This window comes from Spermophilus citellus (assembly GCF_964194105.1).
Source record: "Spermophilus citellus genome assembly, chromosome: 6".
Taxonomy (NCBI): Eukaryota; Metazoa; Chordata; class Mammalia; order Rodentia; family Sciuridae; genus Spermophilus; species Spermophilus citellus.
The window spans coordinates 100,972,846-100,990,742 of record NC_138187.1 but is presented as its reverse complement, the minus strand read 5'-3'; the positions used below and the strand labels follow the sequence as shown (position 1 = coordinate 100,990,742).

At 52.3% G+C, this 17,897-nt stretch overlaps 1 protein-coding gene across 4 annotated transcripts in view; it reads right to left on the bottom strand.

Annotated features, from left to right (window-relative positions):
- The window catches only part of EGLN1 (egl-9 family hypoxia inducible factor 1), a 42,131-nt gene that overhangs the window by 22,600 nt on the left and 1,634 nt on the right, over nt 1-17,897 (bottom strand). The gene's annotated exons all lie outside the window — the stretch shown is intronic.

Genomic DNA, 17,897 nt, shown 5'->3' with positions numbered 1-17,897 from the left:
TCTGGTGATACAGCAAGGGCCACGCTGCTTCGGGGTGGAGACCTCTCGTGGGCTTCCGGGAGACCTGGCCCTCCCCGTCACCCTCCTTGTCACGGCCTCCCTGCCCCAGTCCCTCTGTGTCCAGCACAGATTACTGCTAGCTAGTTTTTTTCCTTAACCTCAGTCTGCAAACCAATGTTTATATGAGTCTGATCTTTGTGGCTCCGGCTACTTCACACCACTGGAAAAAGTTACAACCATGTAGTCTGGGCTCACAGAGATCTGCAGGGTTTCTTGGCATTCCTCAAGGCGGTCATTTCAAGCTACTCCCCAGTCCCAGCCGCTATTTCAGCAGGACTTCCTAACTCACTAGGTGATGCTTCTTATTTACAGGAGGAAAAGTCCTTAATTTCTCACCCCAGCCTGTTTCTAAATGTGCCTAAACCTATCATCCTCCTCACCCCGCACCCTGAACAGGAATGGCTGTCACAGAAGTGCTCAAACAGTGCTGCTGTCCCTACCTGAGGCAATCCGGCCTGACGTGCTGCCGTGAGCACAGGTCACGGGACCTCACCCAAAGTGCCCGTGTAGGTTCAGCCCGCAGTGGGCAGCATCGGGGGCAGGGTCTCATGCCCGGCCTTCTCGCCTCCTCCAAGCCCACCCACAGCACCCTTGAGCCTGCTCTCTAACAGCCAGAGGCTTCTCTAGCAAACATCAAGCTGTCTCTGTGCAGAACCAAGTCCTCTTTACCCACTGCTACCCAACCTTCCACGCTCTGCTCTGCTCCTGACAGATTCTGAGAAGGAGAGTCTCTCCCTGGTTCCCAAACTTCCTTAGTGTCTTGGTGATTTTTTTATGCCCCCCTAGGCCAAAAGAAATTCCTAATACTCACCTTTACTAAGGCGTAAGGGCCAAAGCCCTTGGTCCGTGTTTAAGACTGAGCAACTTGGGGCCAACAGGGACATCACAAGTTTCCCAGCCCTGGGTCGGACTGAAGGCTGGCCACCTGCTCCCATCCACAGCAGGCCTTGCCCTCCTTCAGAACAAGTGCTGAAGACCCAGCCTCACCAGGAGGGGTGCAGTGACCTGGTGCTGGTGTGCCTCCTCTGAACCCTAAGGACTCTCCCGGGGACCCGCAGGGGTGGGCTGCAGTGTCTGGGGCGCCTGGATGCATAACTCAGAAATGGGGCTGGGGGCTGTCCTCAGAGTCATGGCAGCGCCCTGCTTGGGAGCCTGCTGGACATGCAGCCTTGGGATCTAGCCAGACCTAGGCTCAGAGTCTCCCTAGACCTCCAAGTGGCCCTCAGACACAGGAATGCAGATGCAGACAGTCTCCCTGCCATGGGCCTCACCTCCAGTCCCACTCGGCTCACTGCCTCCAGACTTGTGCTCCTGCAGCTCCGGGGGTTTTTCCTGGCAAAGTCCCAACCCACCCCAGCGCCTTCTCTAGCAAAAGCATGAATGTCCTTCAGACACCTCCCCAGGAAGGCCCTCTGCGGCATGGGGACCCTCCTGGAGGAGCTCTGTCTTCCTGCCCCTCCAGCCCTCTGGCTCTCCTCCTCCTCCTCCAGCCTCCCCACCAGCTTCTGCTGGGGCATGGCATTTGCTCCTACGCCAACCTCCGTGGCTGGGCAATCCTCCAGAGTCTCAACTGACAAACCAGCATCTGCCTAGAGGGGCACAGGCAGAAGACACCAGAGGCCCGAACTATGTCTCCGCTCTCCTCGTACACCGCCCTTGGCGGAAGGGCACCCTTGCTATGCCAGGTTCCTCAGAGGGCAAGTCCCTGACAGCTGCCCACTCTCCTCATCTCAAGATCCTTGCCAGGCCTCCCACGGACCCCTCCAGCCACCTCCTCCACCTCAACAGAGGTCCTGGCCCAAGTGTGGACTCCTGCAACCATCCCCTCATGCACTCCTTCCTCCCGTCCCCTCATGTACCTCTTCCTCCAGGGCCGCCTGCAAACCATCCCTCGCACTCTACTCAAGCCAACTTCCCGAAACTACAATCTGATGCCAGCTGCCCTCTAAATCCTCCCAACTCCACGGCCTGGCTGTTGGACTGTCCAAGAAACTGTGGAAGAGGACAGCTTCAGATGGGGGCGCTTATGAGGACACTGCTGTGAGGCCATTTCCTCTTCAACAGCCATTTTGCTCTGCCCTCTGCGGTGGGCGGCCACTTGTGCCACCGAGAGGACTGGGGGGTGCTGTGGCCGAGTCCAGGGCCTCTTACCACTGAGCTCTACCCCACGGCAATTCAAACTCCTTTTAAACCAAGTAAAATTCAAACTGAGCAAAACTCACCCAAGGAAGACACACCACTTACCTGGGGACTGCATACTCCCCTGGACATAGTGCCACCCACCAGGGACCAGGGGAGGGCGGGCCTCGGCCTGCGGTAGGCCTGGCTGCCCCATCCTGTACTGAAGTCCTCCTGGCACACGGTTTGTGTTTCTCTGGCTGCCCTCCTATTACTACAGCAAAAAGAGTACGGAGCCTACAGAGCTACGATTCCCCTCCTCACGCCCACTACACGCCAGACACTGCCACCCCGGTGTTCCCAACAACCCTGCTGGGAAGGACCTACTCCTGTCACAGGCAGGAAACTGGGTCTGGAGAGGATTGGGAAATTTTAAACTCCAAGGTCACATAGCTAACATGTGGCAAGGGCCAGAACTGAAAGCCATGTCTCCTTGATGTCAAAGCCAGGTTCCGCAAAGAGAATGCAAGGAACCAGAGGGAGGTGCTGGGAGGGAGAAGTGCCAGGGGAGGGCAGCGGTAACAGGGGAGCAGATGCCTCAGCAAACAGGCACCGGGCTCCATCAAACAAACCAGAAGCAAGGACGATGACTGTCAGGCACTGCAAGCCGCCAAATGTGAGGCTGGACTTTGCTCCCAGCTAGCCAGGACCCACACATTCCTGGTCGAGATGAAGGGCAGACAGAGCAAGCAGGATGGGCGAGGGGAGTCAGACCTTCCTGTCGGCACAAGGACTCCAGAAGCTCTCCATCAGATTCTGAGTGGCAGCTGCCGTACAGTCTCGGGAGGCTAAGCAACCAAGGCATGAAGGCAGAGGGCGCTAGCTACACCATCCCCCCAGACAGGGTGTCAATCAGGAAATCGGCTGAGCTGGGTATGAAATGGCCTACCCTTCACCACTCGCTGGCAGTGGGCTTAGGGAGCACAAGACCAAGGATGAATGCTTTCACGTCCCTTATACATCCTGTAAGAGCCACTTGTGAACTGGGCCCCTCAACCTGGACTAGACTCTGCCTGGCAGAGCTGAGGTGGGCCTTGCTGCCAACGTGACTGGCGCAATGTGTGGGCAGTTGCCTGTAGCGCCCAGGCAATGGAAGGCCCACAGAGCCAAGAGGAGCCTTACCAAGGGACCAACACCCGCCATTATCTGAAAAACAACCTGTCCCATCCTTGCGTCTACACACTGTCAAAACGATGTCCCTGGGAGCGAATGGCCATTGCACTTTCTAGTGGAGGCTGTGGAAGCGGAACAGCACTCCATGCACTCCAACAGGGATTCCAGTAAAAAAGCGGGGAGCCATCTGACACACAGTCGGCTCACCTCGACTTTTTAAAATTAAGAAGATCCTGCAATGCGAACAGCAAGAGCCAGCAGACGACCTGAATGCAGCAGGACACCTCTGAAGACACACACAGACTCCCTGGCATGAACCGGCAGGTTGCGCTTACTGCTAGCAGCCCCCTGGCTTGCAAGACTTCCAGGCTACACCCGGAGCAGGCTCTTCAGTCTCTGGGGCCTCGTCTTCCTCGACTGTGTGATGAAGGAAAAGACAGTGACCACACCTCAGATGCCACTGTGAGGACAGAACGCAATAGATAAGCTGGGTGGCACAGCGCCCGGTGAACACCCCATCAATGTGGGCACCAACACGGGCACATTGAGCACAGAGAATGCAGAACATAGCAGTTCCTGAGATGTCCCTTCCGAGCCCCACCCACATGCTCTAGGGCTACCTCACAATCTGACACACAGTTCTACATCACAGCCCAACCTACAACTGACACCAGATCCAACCAGGGGCCACAGAAGCAGTTCATCCAGCTGGTGGTTGCCTTGTCTGTTTTTGCAGTGCTGGGGACTGAGCTCAGGGCCTGTGCCTGAGACCCACATTCCCCCTCCCCGTCATTTCACTGACTGGCAGTATCCCCCTGCGGGGGGTGGGGGGGTGGCGCTGTGCCCCGCTGGTCTACCCACCACACCTTGAGCGCAGTTGCTCCCTAAGTTTGGTAATAATGAATGGAATGCCTCGGTCTCTGTGGGGACAAATTTTTGTTTCTCTTGGGAGATGCTGAGCAGTGACATCCTGGGTTACACGCTCAGTCTGCATTCACCCACTGCCCTGTCTGCCCAGTGGCAGTGCCACTTTGCAGTTCTTCCTGCCACGAACGGGCAGATCAACCAAAGGGTGCTCACCCTCCACATCCTCCCTGGAACATCAGGTGAGGCCCCTTCTGACCTCAGCCTTCCGGTGCTCCCTGGGATGTTCTGATATCAGCCTTCCTGGTGCTCCCTGGGGTGGCATGTCTTGTGGCCTTAGTCCTATTTCAGTTCAGTGACCAGTAACGCTAAGAATCTGTGAGAATCTTTTGCACTTGGTCTTTCGTGAAATGCCTGTTCCAACCTGCTTTCTACTTTCCCATTGGATCCTTTTATTACTGAGTTATAAGAATTTCTTACACACTCTGGATAGGAGTCTTTCCTCAGATTAATGTAAACATTTTCTCCAAAAGTGTTTGTCTTATTGTTTTTAAAATTTTTCATTTTTAAAATTTCATATTTAAATGTTGACAAAATACAACTTATCAATTTTCCTCTTTTATGGGTCATCTTGTTTGTGTCCTAGAAAATCTTCATCAATCTTGACGTCACAAGGATTTACTCTTTTCTCTCTCTGTTTTTTTTTTTTTTTAAACTGGGGATTGAACCCTGGGGTGCTTTATCTCTGAGCTACATCCCCAGTCCTTTTTACTTTTTTTCAAACAGGGTCCTCCTCTTCTCTTTTGAAGTTTTACAGGCTTTATACATTTAGGCCAATGATCCATTCTGAATTAATTTTTTATATGATGAAAAGCTTAAGGTTTATTATTTTCATAAGATAGCCAAGCCATCCAACACCATTTTTTGAAAAAAACTAAAAGCAAAAAACATATCTCACCCTGAATTACCTTATCTTTATTAAAAAAAAAAAAGTCAAGGCTGGGGTTTGGCTCGGCGGTACAGCATTTGCCATATGTGAGTGAGGCCCTGGGTCTGATGCCCAGCATGGGCATGGGATTCTGAATCTTGCTCCTGTTCCAGTAAGCTACAGCCATTTCTTCTTTGACCCAGAGGTTACTTCCTACACGTATGGATTTCTTTTCTTTTCCTTGCCATGTGGGGCAAGTGTTCTGCCTTGGAGGTACCCCGGCCTGCTCCCCAAAACTGCTTTCTGCTTTAGCTCTGCTGAAGAATACCAACACTCTGTGTGATTTCAGTCCAGGTTTCTGGAGACGTGTTCCATGATCACACATGGAACACAGCCTGCCAGGGGCACCTGAGTGCTGTCGTGGCAGGGGCGAGGTATAGATGACCGTGAGTCCGAGCTGTGACAGTACTGGAAGCTTCTCCACCCTCCTTGACCTACCATCTACTTGTTCCAACAATCACTAAGAAAGTCGAAATCTCCAGCTGCTATAATTGTTAAATGTTAATTTGTCAACTGCTTCTTCCCATTCTGTCAGTTTGGCATTTTGGAGCATTCTAGTATTTTTATAATCAGAAAACATATAAAGTCACAATCAAAGCAGCAACCTTCTTCCCATGACATACAAGATTTTCACAGTCAAATAAATATGCAGTTCCCAAACTCAAGAGAGCAAATGCCTCAATTAGAAAATATTTAAGCTCAATTACATTATTCAAAGTGTTGTGTAACTCAATTCAATTACTCTTCTATGCAGACCTACATAGTACATAATTCTTTAAGAAAAATACATATATGAACACATGTAGTTTAACTTCACTTGCCATTAACTACTCATTTTCAAATAATAAGCTTTACTTTTGTTATAAATGAATAAAACCATTTTATCCAGTGTCAAGTTAAAAAACCCACAGCCCCTAATACATAAGGGTTCATGTTTCCACTATTAAAAATGCTAAGGGGAGGCGCCCTGGGGCTGTGGGCTCAGCAGTACAGTGCTTGCCTGGCACATGTGAGGCACTGGGTTCAATCCTCAGCACCACATAAAAATAAGTAAACAAAAAATAAACAAAATAAAGGTATTGGGTCCACCTACAACTAAAATCATATATATATATATATATATATATATATATATATACACATACATACACACACACACACACACACACACACACACCATCAATTTTAGAAAAACTATGAGCAATTTCTTGAAAGGCATTTGCTGCTATTGCACAAGTCTCACAGGTCAAATCCAGCCACACAGATGCTGAGATTCTCAGACCTGGCCACAGCCACGAGAAGTCACGGCTGAGGGTAAAGAAACCACAAAGCATGACTGGAAACAGGGAAATCCCCAAGGACCTGCACTATTTTAGGGAAAAAAGAAATGACTTTTAGGATTTTTGTTTTTAAAGTGTCCTATTAAATTATAGATTACCTGGTTAAAAAAAAGAAACGCTAAGTAATATTGACAAGTCATAAAGCAATCCGATGTCGCTTACCTTGGTGAGAACTGTGAAGCAAGACCAAACTCACTGGTGAGATTCGATCTGCTCTTTCCAGCTCATCTGTATGCACAACCAGCTTTTAAAATTAATCAATATCTAAGGGATTCCATTAGCAAGTGCAGTTTCAATAATTAAACTCATGAATGTAAATAAAATATTTATTGCCACAGACTCATTCTGCCAAGGGGAGCCCTAAGGGAGTGACTGGGGGGTCAAGTGTCCCTCCGGAGTCCTCTCTTCCACAGCAGGCTGAAGGCACCCTTCCCAGGAAGCCAGGGCTCTTTCACACAGTGCCAGGGCTGGCAGCCAATGGCTGGCACAACAATGGAGAGGTGTCACTTAATAGGAAGGTCTGTTGTCCCAGCAAACGCAAGTCAAGAACTCTTCACTGCTGACGGCAACGTCAGCTAACACCAGAAACAGGGACAGCAAAGGGGCATCAGGGCGGAGTCTTAATAACCTGAAGAGCCCCTGCCACAGCTAAGGACATAAGCACCTTCCAGAAAGCTTCTTATGCTTAAGCACGCTAGCTCTTCTGTTACCCAGATCCACGCTGCTCCCCTTACAGATGCAAAGGCTGAGGCAGCTACCTGGCCAAGCTCCATATGGAGCTCCAGAGCTCCATGGGGAGAGCCAGAAGACAAGGCGTCCAGAGCGGCTACCTTCCTTGCCTACACAACTGCAGACGCAGGGACGGCTCTGGGCCTCCTCAAGTGGGCGCCGGCCAGGGAACAGCCTGAAAAGCTGCACAGGCATGGCCCGCTCCTGGAGAGCAGTGTGGGCGAGCCTCTCACACACCAGGGATGCCAAGCTGTGGTCTCCAACCCACAGAGGGACAGCAGGCAGGCAACTCCAGGAGCACATTCAACAAGGGCAATCTGACCTGTGTGCATTCCAGTGTCATCTCTTGGAGAGAGCCCCCACCCCAGCCCCAAGGCACGATTACTACCAGGGCTTTCTTAAACAAGCCAAACCCACCTGGGGTGAGCAGACAGGACTGAGCCAAGGGATGAGCTCAGCCCGGTGCCACTGCACGTTGGCTGCCCTGCAGCAGCACCTGGCAGGTCCTGGATTCCTCTTGCACACACCAGCCACCTTCGCTTCCTCCACAACAGGACCACACAGCAGAAAACTTTCAGAAGTGTGCACACGCGTCCCTGGTCCCAAGGTGTACCTGCTGCTCCTCATCAGGGTCTGTCACTGGGCTGACACTCTGGTGGGGGAAAAGTAACTGCAGGCGCAGTTCTAAAGACTCAGCGAGACAGTAGAAAGCTGGCCATGAAGGATGGACTCACAAACTCTCTTCCTAGTTTGGGCTTTCTGAACTCCATTGCCTCGGTTTCTAATGCCACGTCTGACTTCAAACTTTGCATGCATGTTCACCCTGAGGTGAGAAGGTGGCAGCTTCCATTAGATCCCTAGGGGTCCATAAGCCAAGCCAAGCCATGAAACACTAGCTTAACTGCCTTGGAAAGCCCTGCAGACAGACAGCTGGGCTGGGAGCAGGGGTGGAGGGGGATATTTCATTATCACATGGGATTTCCAGTCAAAAATGTCTATTCAAGAAATTGCACTCCAGAATACCCTGGCCTGCAACCACCCAAAACAACCATTCCTTAGCATCAAATATTTGTGCTAAGGATGAATCCAAGCTATGGCCTTCACAACTCCACCCTGGGAGCATGAACACACATTTCTAAATGTCGACACTAAGCAGAACTCTCAAGCAGAGCTTGTCAAAGGATGAAAATAGGTGAAAGCTGGGCACAGTGGGGCCACCTATAATCCCAGCCACTTGGGAGGCTGAGGCAGGAGGATGGCGAGTTCAAAGCAGCCTTAGCAACTTAGTGAGGCCCTAAGCAACTCGTTGAGACTGTTTCTAAATAAATGGGGGGAGGAGTGTGGGGCTGGGGATGTGGCTTAGCGGGAAAGCACCCCTGAGTTCAATACCTGGCACCCCTGGTAAGGCCAGGTCCTGTCACTTGTACTCACTCTGCCACTGCCTTCCCCAGGCTGATGATGGGCTCAGATAAAGAATGTGATCAACATAGGAAGGTTTTCTGATTATGAAAGAAATATTTCTCATCTTGCATAAGCCAGGCCCTCTCATTAAATGCAATCCTCAAACCCTCTGTTAATGTACCTGCAATTCCGACTCTGACAGTTCTAAGACCCAATCAAAACCAGGATGATTTTAGAAGTTTAAAGTTCTGATTTTGAAGATTCCACCTTGCCCAACGTCACGTAGGGAAGGTGCCATCTGTGTCTGCATGCCAGGCACAGGTCCTCCCCCGGTCACAGAGGAGGGTGGACAGGCAGGACCTTCAGCCTCACGTCCACCCTGCTGCGTGCTGCAGTGACGTGTTTCCTGGGGACTCTCAGGCACTGGACCGGGCGGTGAGACCCACAGGGCTTGTCCCTGGGACATGGGGACACTGTACAGCTCCTTGCCATCGTAACTCAACCCTGGTTCTGGCGGAGGATTGGCACAAAGCTTCCCTCTGTCTTCAGAGGCCTTTCTCCCAGTGCGTGGAGTTAAGAATAGTTTACGGCCTCACTGCCCTGGCTATTTTTATCTGCAAAGTTAGGGCTGGAAACAGCACGTAAAAGAGACAGGTCTTGCACGCAACAGGACAAAACCTCAGCCTCAGGAACAGCTCCTGCACATTTAGAACTGGACGGGGATGGAGGCAGAGGACAGCTGAGGCAGGTCACTAGAGGTAATGTGGCACAGCAAGCACACCAGGGAAGCTGACCTGAGCAGTGTGGCACCACGGTCCTGCCCCTGAACCTGCGGGGCAAGAGGCACCCACAGGTCTACAGGAAAGGGACGGGTGGCGGGGGGAGATGTTCAGGAAGGGGCTGAGTCCAGACCCAGAGATGTGACGTCTGAGGCACAGGCAGCTTAGAGTGGGGGCAGGGGAGGAGCTGGGCAGGAGCCACAGGTGTGTGGGGAGGGGCAGTGAGGCGGCACCCTCCCCTGACAGCAAATGCACTTCCAGGTGGGGGTGGACACGTGGCGTGATGCAGCCAGCCAGCAGCAGATGCAGAAGGGCCCTAGGTGTCCTCCACACACCCTGAGGTTCCCAATGACACGGATGCCGTGTCAGAAGCTCACACAGAGTGGACATGGAAAGGATACACTCAGAGGAAAACCCGTCAAGGCAACGATGGTGCTGGCAATGAGACCTATAGAAAGTGACTAACCTCCCCCAGGGAGGCATCACTGTAGGCCACACCTGGGCACCAAGCCTTGGGGCGCTGAGGGCGCAGCCACAGCAGGGCAGTGCCCAGTTCTGACGAGAATGCCTGCCCCCTTTCCACACGGACAGGGCTGCGAAGGCTCCGAGGACACGACAGCGGCAAGGGGACCAGTGCAGGAAAAGGAAGAGACAAAGGGAGGTGGGGCTGCAGAGCAGAGGAGAAGACGGCCACGGTGGGAAGTGTGATAGCCACCCGGAACAAGGGGTAGACAGGTTGTGTGAAGCCGTCCACTGACGGATGAGGTGTGCCCCAGAACAGCAGGCTCTGCCAGACTCCACAGACCCACCCCGTTCAGTGCGGTCTGAATGACCACTTCCTCCAGGAGAGCTCTCCTGGCCCATGGATATCAGGCTTGTCCAGACTGCTGCTCATCAGATTGATGCTGCCTCGCCCTGGGCATGAGACCCCAGAGGGCAGAGGACCACATGACCTGGGGGCGCAACCTCAGTGCCCAGCACACTGGGCATTCTGTGAACAGTTGCTGAATAAATACCCGGCGTCCCCAGATGAGATGGATTCAAAATTGTTTCATCCACCTCTTTGTCCCTCCCAACAGGGGACGCCCACCATCTTAATCACGCTGACTTTACAAAACTTCAAAAAGAATAAGGGGGTGTCGCCCAAACCCACACAGGGTAAGAAACACAGCCAGAAGACGCTGAGGAACCCTGACAGTCAACCAAGTCATAGCCTGAGTGCTAACCAGGTGCCCAGATCCCCCCCAGTGCCTCTCCGCCCTCACTGTGGGCAACTCGTCCGCAGGGAGTTGCTGCTTTATTTCTGGAGAATTTGCCTTGAAACAGGCAACAGACTCAGGAACTTGTACAGGAGATCATCTGGGAGAAAAAGTGTCGGCTGGAGGAGACAGACCTGGCCACAAAGGACAGTGCCATCTAAGGGCACAGATACCAGGGAGAACCACACTGACCCTCCAGTCCCTGCCTTATTGAGGAGGAGCCTGGCTTCTAACCAAAAGCCCAGGGACAGGTGATGGGCACTTTCAGCGGAGGCTACAAGAGGCAGGAGCCTTAGTCTCCCCACTGACTGGGCCTTTTCATACTGGTGGAAGGAAGCCGCCTTCTTAGCGGCCACGTGGACAGACATGGAAGCCTAGGGACCTGAACACTGTGAGGAGCCTGCAAGTGGCCCTGGCCGGGTGGCCAGAAAGCAGCTCCTCCCGCCCACCTTGTGAGACCTCAGCCCCAAGCCCAAGACCCACCTGCAGCTGAGGGGCTGTGAGCAGAGAGGCAGCCCATGCCCAGATGCCTCTCAGGACCTGAGACATAAGATGTGGGTGATGTTCTAAGCCACTAAATCTCGGGTGATCTGTCACAGAGCAATCGTAGCTAATATAAGCTACCAAGAAGAGTCTGCAAATAGAGGCGGTTTGTCTTTTCCCTCCTCGGGCTTCTGGCTACGTGCAGAGCAAGAACCGAGCCTCAGGAGAACGCCACGGTCAGACACTGCAGGCAGAGTCGACACCGGAAAGCTGCAGGAGGGAAGGGAACCTACAGGTTGGGGCCAGGGCAGCAGAGGAGCCACAACCAGGGCAGGGGTAAACAGGCTTGCAGGCAGCAAGACCTGGCCGAGGGGCAGCTGCTGAAAGTTCTAAGTGAAAAGCAACACAGACCCCTACTACAGAGGAGTTCTGCCAACAGAGCTGGAGGTGGCATGAGCGAGCGAGAAAACGGCTATAGGACAAGGAGGCTCTGACACACCAGGGAGTCAGGGCCCCGGGTACCTGGGGATAAGAGGGGTTGACCTGAAGGGAGAAAGGGCCCATGGCACCAGCCTTCCAACATGCAGGTTAGATGCTACGCCTCCTCCTCAAGTTTTATGATCCAAAATCTAGTCTGAACTAGAAGCTGCTGGGACTAAGGTAGTATGACACGTTCTGGGTCTCCGGCTCTGTCCTGGGTCCCCGGCTCTGTCGGACTGGCCACGTGTTGATCTTTAAAGGCCATTTCACACACAATAGCCTAATTCTTACTTCACAGCCCTGGATTCTGCATTCTCACTTCCTCACATCTGTAGCTAGTGCTCTTTGGCTCTGACTCCACCCAGGGGATCAATGCCCTCACACCGGCACTGTCCTCTGGGTCCTCAGTACGGGCCCTGGGCAACCCTCCACCTCAACCACATGGTTACTTGTGGCTAGAATTCACTGGGACTGTTCTTGATATTCTGTGGTCATTCTACTCCTTCTGGATTTTCTGTAGGGGTTTGATTTTTTTTTTTTTTTAAGAGAGAGTGAGAGAGGGGGGAGAGAAAGAGAGAGAGAGAGAATTTTTAATATTTATTTATTTTTTTTTTAAGTTCTTGGCGGACACAACATCTTTGTTGGTATGTGGTGCTGAGGATCGAACCCGGGCCACACGCATGCCAGGCGAGCGCGCTACCACTTGAGCCACATCCCCAGCCCCAGGGTTTGATTTTTAACAGCACATTTAAATGAAGATATTTTATTTCTGACTTTATTTTGGCTCTGAATCTAAATCTATGCTGGCCTCATGCTGAACCAATCTCCTCCAGAGTTTCCACAAATCTCAGAATCTGGGCATTTCTTCTTACATGGATTTCCAAGCCGTCTTGAGCCAGCTGTTCACAAGGGCGCACAGATGTGAAGACAGCCAGGGTGGAGCTGGCAAGGGCACGCGTGGCCCTGGGGAACAGAGGGCAGGCCAGGGGTCAAGAGCAGCAGCCAGCACAGCCACCCAAAGCAATGTGAGCAGAGAGCACAGAACTTTCTTCCTGTGGCTTTGGCTGGAAATAGGTGCTGGCAAGCAGTTCAAAGGCGAGAGAAGACAGGCAGAAGAATTAGGGTGAGACAGAAAAAAAGTTACTTCTCTCCAGCACTGAAGTCAACTCCGGGGCCTTGTGGCTCTTCCTTCCCTCTCACCTGTAATCTGCCCGCAGGTCTCCTGGATCACCATGCAGGATGCATCCAGGCCACCCGCAGGCCTGCTCAAAGACCCTCACCCCAGGCCCAGACCACAGCAGGAGTGTCCAACTCCTGCCCTGCTCCTCCTCCTGCCTGCGGCTGCCCTCACAGCACCATGGAGACCTTTCTTTCTAAAATGACGGGTCTCGTTTTGCTGCCCAGGCTGGCCTGAACTCTGGCCCGAGCCATCCTCCTGCCTCAGCCCCCCAAGTAGCTGAGATTTCAGGCCCATGACACATGCCTCACTCAGACTCTGACGGCCTCTCATGTCACCCATGATAAAACCTGGGTCCCAACCCTATAGCAGCCCCACTTCCCATCACAGCGCTCTACTGACTGTGTCCCTCCCCCAGCTGGAACCACCACAGCTTCCTGGCCATTTCTGACACGCCAGGCACAGTCCATCTGGGGCTCCTGTATTGCTAGTGGTAGCCTTGCTCGCGATGGTCTTCCCCGGACCCACAAGTCAGCCCCTGGATTCACTGAGCCTGTACTTAGATCTTGTCCCCAGCTCTGTCCTCACCTTGCTCATCTCTGAACACGTCCCTCCTGCACATCCCATTTCTCACACCTGTGCCTACTGACGCCCACCCTACCCTCCCCAGGGAAGGTCAGCTCTGTGAGAACAGGCACTGTTTAGGCTCTTCAGCCACCCCTGGCTGCCCAGACAGTGTCTGTACATGGGCAGAACTCACTTAACACTTGTTGAATGAAAAGACTGTCAAAACAGGACTCAGGGAACAGAACAAGGAGCCAAGAGCACACATATTCTGTGACGACACGCGATCTGGGATATGTGCCCCCTGTGATCCTGGTGACTTGGGAGGCTGAGGCAGGAGGATTGTGAGATTGAGGCCAGCCCTAGCAAGTTAGCAAGGGTCTAAAAGCAACTTAGCGAGACCTTGTCTCAAAATAAAAAGGGCTACGGATATGGCTCAGTGGTTAAGAGCCTTGGGTTGAATCCCCAGTACCCAAAAAAAAAAAAAAAAAAAAAAAGGAAAGAAAGAGGATCTAAGACATGGAATAAGGAACACAAGAATTCCAAACTCAGGAAAAGTTCACAGTGACTTCAGCGAGGAGGTAGCAGATCTGTCCGAGCCTTCAAGGAGTTGGTCATGGGACATGACATAGGAGGCACTGCAGCAAGGGTGGCAAGGAGCTGAGTGTGTGCTAGGAGGAGTGCCGTGGACCAGCTCCGAGGGCAGTGCTGGGTGAGCCTCTGCCAGGGCTCTGCTTTGTAGAACAGAAGCATTCTTGCTGGAACTAGAGTCAAAGGCAACTGTGACAACGGCCCAGTGAGACACGGAAGCCACTGTGCGGCCCAGACATGCTCCCAGTGTGGACTCAATGCTCCTAGGAAGGACGGTAGGACGCACAGCAGGAAACTTCTATGAAAACTGCCCAGAACTTGTCAGAACGAAAGGGGACAGAGAGCTGGAGTCGCTCATGCAGAAACTAAATAAAGCCAAGCAAGCTGCTTACATCCTCCAAAGGCAGAGCAGAGACACCAGGAAACACCAAGGACCAAGACAGACGGCAAGGCCGACGGGGTGGGGCAGGGCTGGGTACCGAGAGTGGACATGCCATTCAGAAACAGCTTGAAGCAGCTCCTCCAAAGATGGAAAGGGGAGGCCGGCACCAGGGAGCACAGCTTCAAACAATGCACAGCAAAGACGCTGCAGGAGAGCCTCCAGGAGCCAGGCAGGGACCATCCACGAGGGAGAGTCACCCTGGAGCATAGAGAAGCAGAACTGCAGGAGCTCCGGCATGAAGCAGAGGAGGGCAGGAAGCCCAGCGTCCAGCTCCTCCCAAAGAACAGAGGCCAGCCTCATTGGGCTACAACACGTGGTTCCACAGAGGCACAGATGGATAGGAGAGGGAGCTGATCCAAGGCCTGCCAGTGTTCCTGACCAGCTCCGCATCCTTGAACAACTCACCTAACTTCTCTGGACCTGTTTTCTGTTTTAAAAAACAAGTGTGCGTGTGTGTGTCGGAAGCAGTCTGGTCAAAAATGGTTCTGAGCCTTTTTCCCTGAAGCTCATGAGAGGGGGAGAGACAGGGAGAGCAGGAACTTCTTAAAAGACTGGAGTCAGAAAAAATCCTTTAGAATTGAAGGTGTGCATTTACATGTAAACCAGCTCATTAGATAAGTGCTTCCTACAAGATGAATCTGCTCCCTTTCCACCTAGCAAGCCTCTAAGCCTCTGAGTCCATCTCCCCAGCAGCTGCACAAAAACTGCACGTGCAGGATTTCCCACCTGTCTGCACCCTGTAGAACTGACTTTGATCCTGAATTCAGATGCAGCCAGTAACCATCAACAAGCTGCTTTGGTATGTAGGGCCAGGGTTCCACGAGGAAAGAAGAGAGCAGAGGCAGAGAGGGAAGGTAGTCCTGTTGGGCCCCAGCCTTATGCTGACCTATTCATTCAGGCCTTATGCTGACCTATTCATTCATTCAGGCATCATCAGGTCATGCCCCCAGTCTTGCAGGTGGGATGCAGGCCTGAGTCTAGGTGCCAGCAGCGCAGGATTCTGGGGAGGGCTTTCTCCCTAGCTTGCAAGGCATCTCCTCCCTGCGTCCTCACAGGACAGGTACCGTTTTTAACAGGAGAGGATTGTCACCACATCTCTATTGTAGAGGAAATAAAGCAATAGGACTTCCCTCACCCTATTCTCTGCTCTGAAAGCCATAATCTGCCAGCACTGACCAATTAATTACAATACCAACAAAAAAATCTTAGTAACACAACCTGGTATTTCGGTCAGCAAACCTTACTACCCCCTCTCCTTACTTATGCTTTCCCTGGATATATGAAGGTTTGGATGAAACTGAAATTGTTAGGAATACCATCTAGTAATTTTATTTTCATGGGCAAGCCTTTTCCTTCAGGGACGCCACAGGAAGGCTGAGGCTCCTCTAGCCTCACTGCCCGCATTCCTCTTCCTCCACCCTCAAGGTCCCTGTGACTTCTGACAGTAATACCCCTCAGCAGGCTGAGGGTCCTTCCTGGTGGATGGAAGAACAGGATCAAAGGGCAGTTTAAGGGGAAGAGGGGAACCCAAAAGACAAGACTAGAGAAAGTGGGAAGTGGCGCTAGGACACCAGTGGCTTCTCTTCTCCCCTGTGTTACTTCATCCTTCCCTGTGGTCCCTCAGTTGGAGTACCTGAACAAACAGTGGCCAGATAAGCACTTGGGAGGCTGGAGGCCACCTGATGATCAGGCCCTGCCCCAGGTGTGAGCGCAGAGCACAGTTGGTGTAAGGGAAACTACCCAAGATGCTCAGCGGGGAGGCCTGAGCGCAGGACTGGACTGCTGCAGGTTTCAAAGCTTCTCCACCTGGAGCAGGGAGAAAGCAGAAGTGGGAGAAGGACCTGCCAAGACCACACACTTGAGAAGGGTACAAAATTCTTTATGGAAGACCCCTCCGCAACCACCCACCATGAGGTGTTCTGGCGCCTCGAGAGCCGTGTTTACAAGCACCACTCAGGCAGTCAATACACGCTGGCTTTAAGCCACTGCGTCAAAGAAACATTGTCACCTGGTGTAAGTTTACAGAACCCAACCATGGAATCTGATCATCCACACAAGGCTGGTGCTGCCTGCCCACTGTCAGTGAAAATGCTCATCAAACTCTGCCTCCAAGGAGGTGCCAAGAGATAGATACCTTCACTCCACCCCCATGTCCTACCTGCCTCCAGAGGGGCAGGGAAGGCGGGGCCTTGATGTCCAACTCAACTGAGCTGAACGCCAGCCAGCTTTTCCTAAGTGCAAGGCCTTGGCAACGTCTGAGCTGAAACTTCCTCAAATGTAAATCAGGAATGCCACCCACTTGGCAGGATTAAGACTGCTGTGGCCTGTTGTGTGGAGCTAATCTGGTGCACACTGCGGTCACTCATGGTCTGGTGGTGCTAGTTTTGACTGCCTTCTCACTCCCCCAAAGCAAGCACTCTCATGGGGTTTTTTATTTTGTTGCTGCTGCTGTTGTTTTAGGAATACTCAAATCACATGTTCAAACATGACTACCTAAACTCTTTCAGCCAGGAAGTATAATGAAAGGAATTCCTAAGATCGTTCATAGATCCTGAAACTAATGGAAGCATAAGATCAGATGCAGAGCCGGCACAATCCCCCTTCCTCCAGCCAGTCCCTCACTGCAATATTGCAGGTTCAGTCAAGAGACTTAAATCAGTTTCCCTCAGCCCCCTGGGACCCCTGGGGAAAGAGATAACTATGTCCTAACAGCTGTCCATCAGAAGCAGCTGCTCTAAAGCCAGGCTGTCTGCTGCCCCTTCCCTGAGAAGGATAGGGGAGAAGAGGTCTCAGCTTAGCTGGGAAAGCAGATGACCTTGGAAAGCAGATCAAGGAAGATTTAGGACATCCCCTTCCTCTGACTTGAAGGTCAGCTCAGCCCCACGGCGGACCTTGGTCAGCCCTGTCCCACAACAGCTCCTCTCCTGCTCCACCTTCAGATTTGACCCCAACAATGTTTCAGTTGTTAATATAAATGAAAATCTTGTGAAAGAGCAAAGCTGAGGTTCACCCAGGCCCCTTTCCTTACCAGCTTCATTTTAAGAAACTGCTCTTCTTTCCTCTGAATCTAGTAACAGGAGGACACATGCCTTCCCCACCATGAATCCACAGTCGTGAAGGAGCATCACATCTGGATTCCCCACAAAGCTCATGTTTGGAACCCACCTGATGCCTGGCCCAGCCTTCGGGCAGCCTCAGAGTCACACATGATGAGTGTCAAAAGGACAGTAACACACACAGAGAAGAGCCATGTGTGTACAAACGCACCTGTGCCGATTTCCCAGCACAGTCCCAAAACAAAATCAGACACCAACTGACAGCGCTTCGGGAGCAGGGTGGCCCAGCAGAGCTGGGCACAAAGAAGATTCAGTGTGGAAGTAAAGTGAAAGGAGCTGCAGAGGAGGGGCAGGTCTGCTGCTGACCTCGGGAGGAGAGAGGCCCGACTAAGG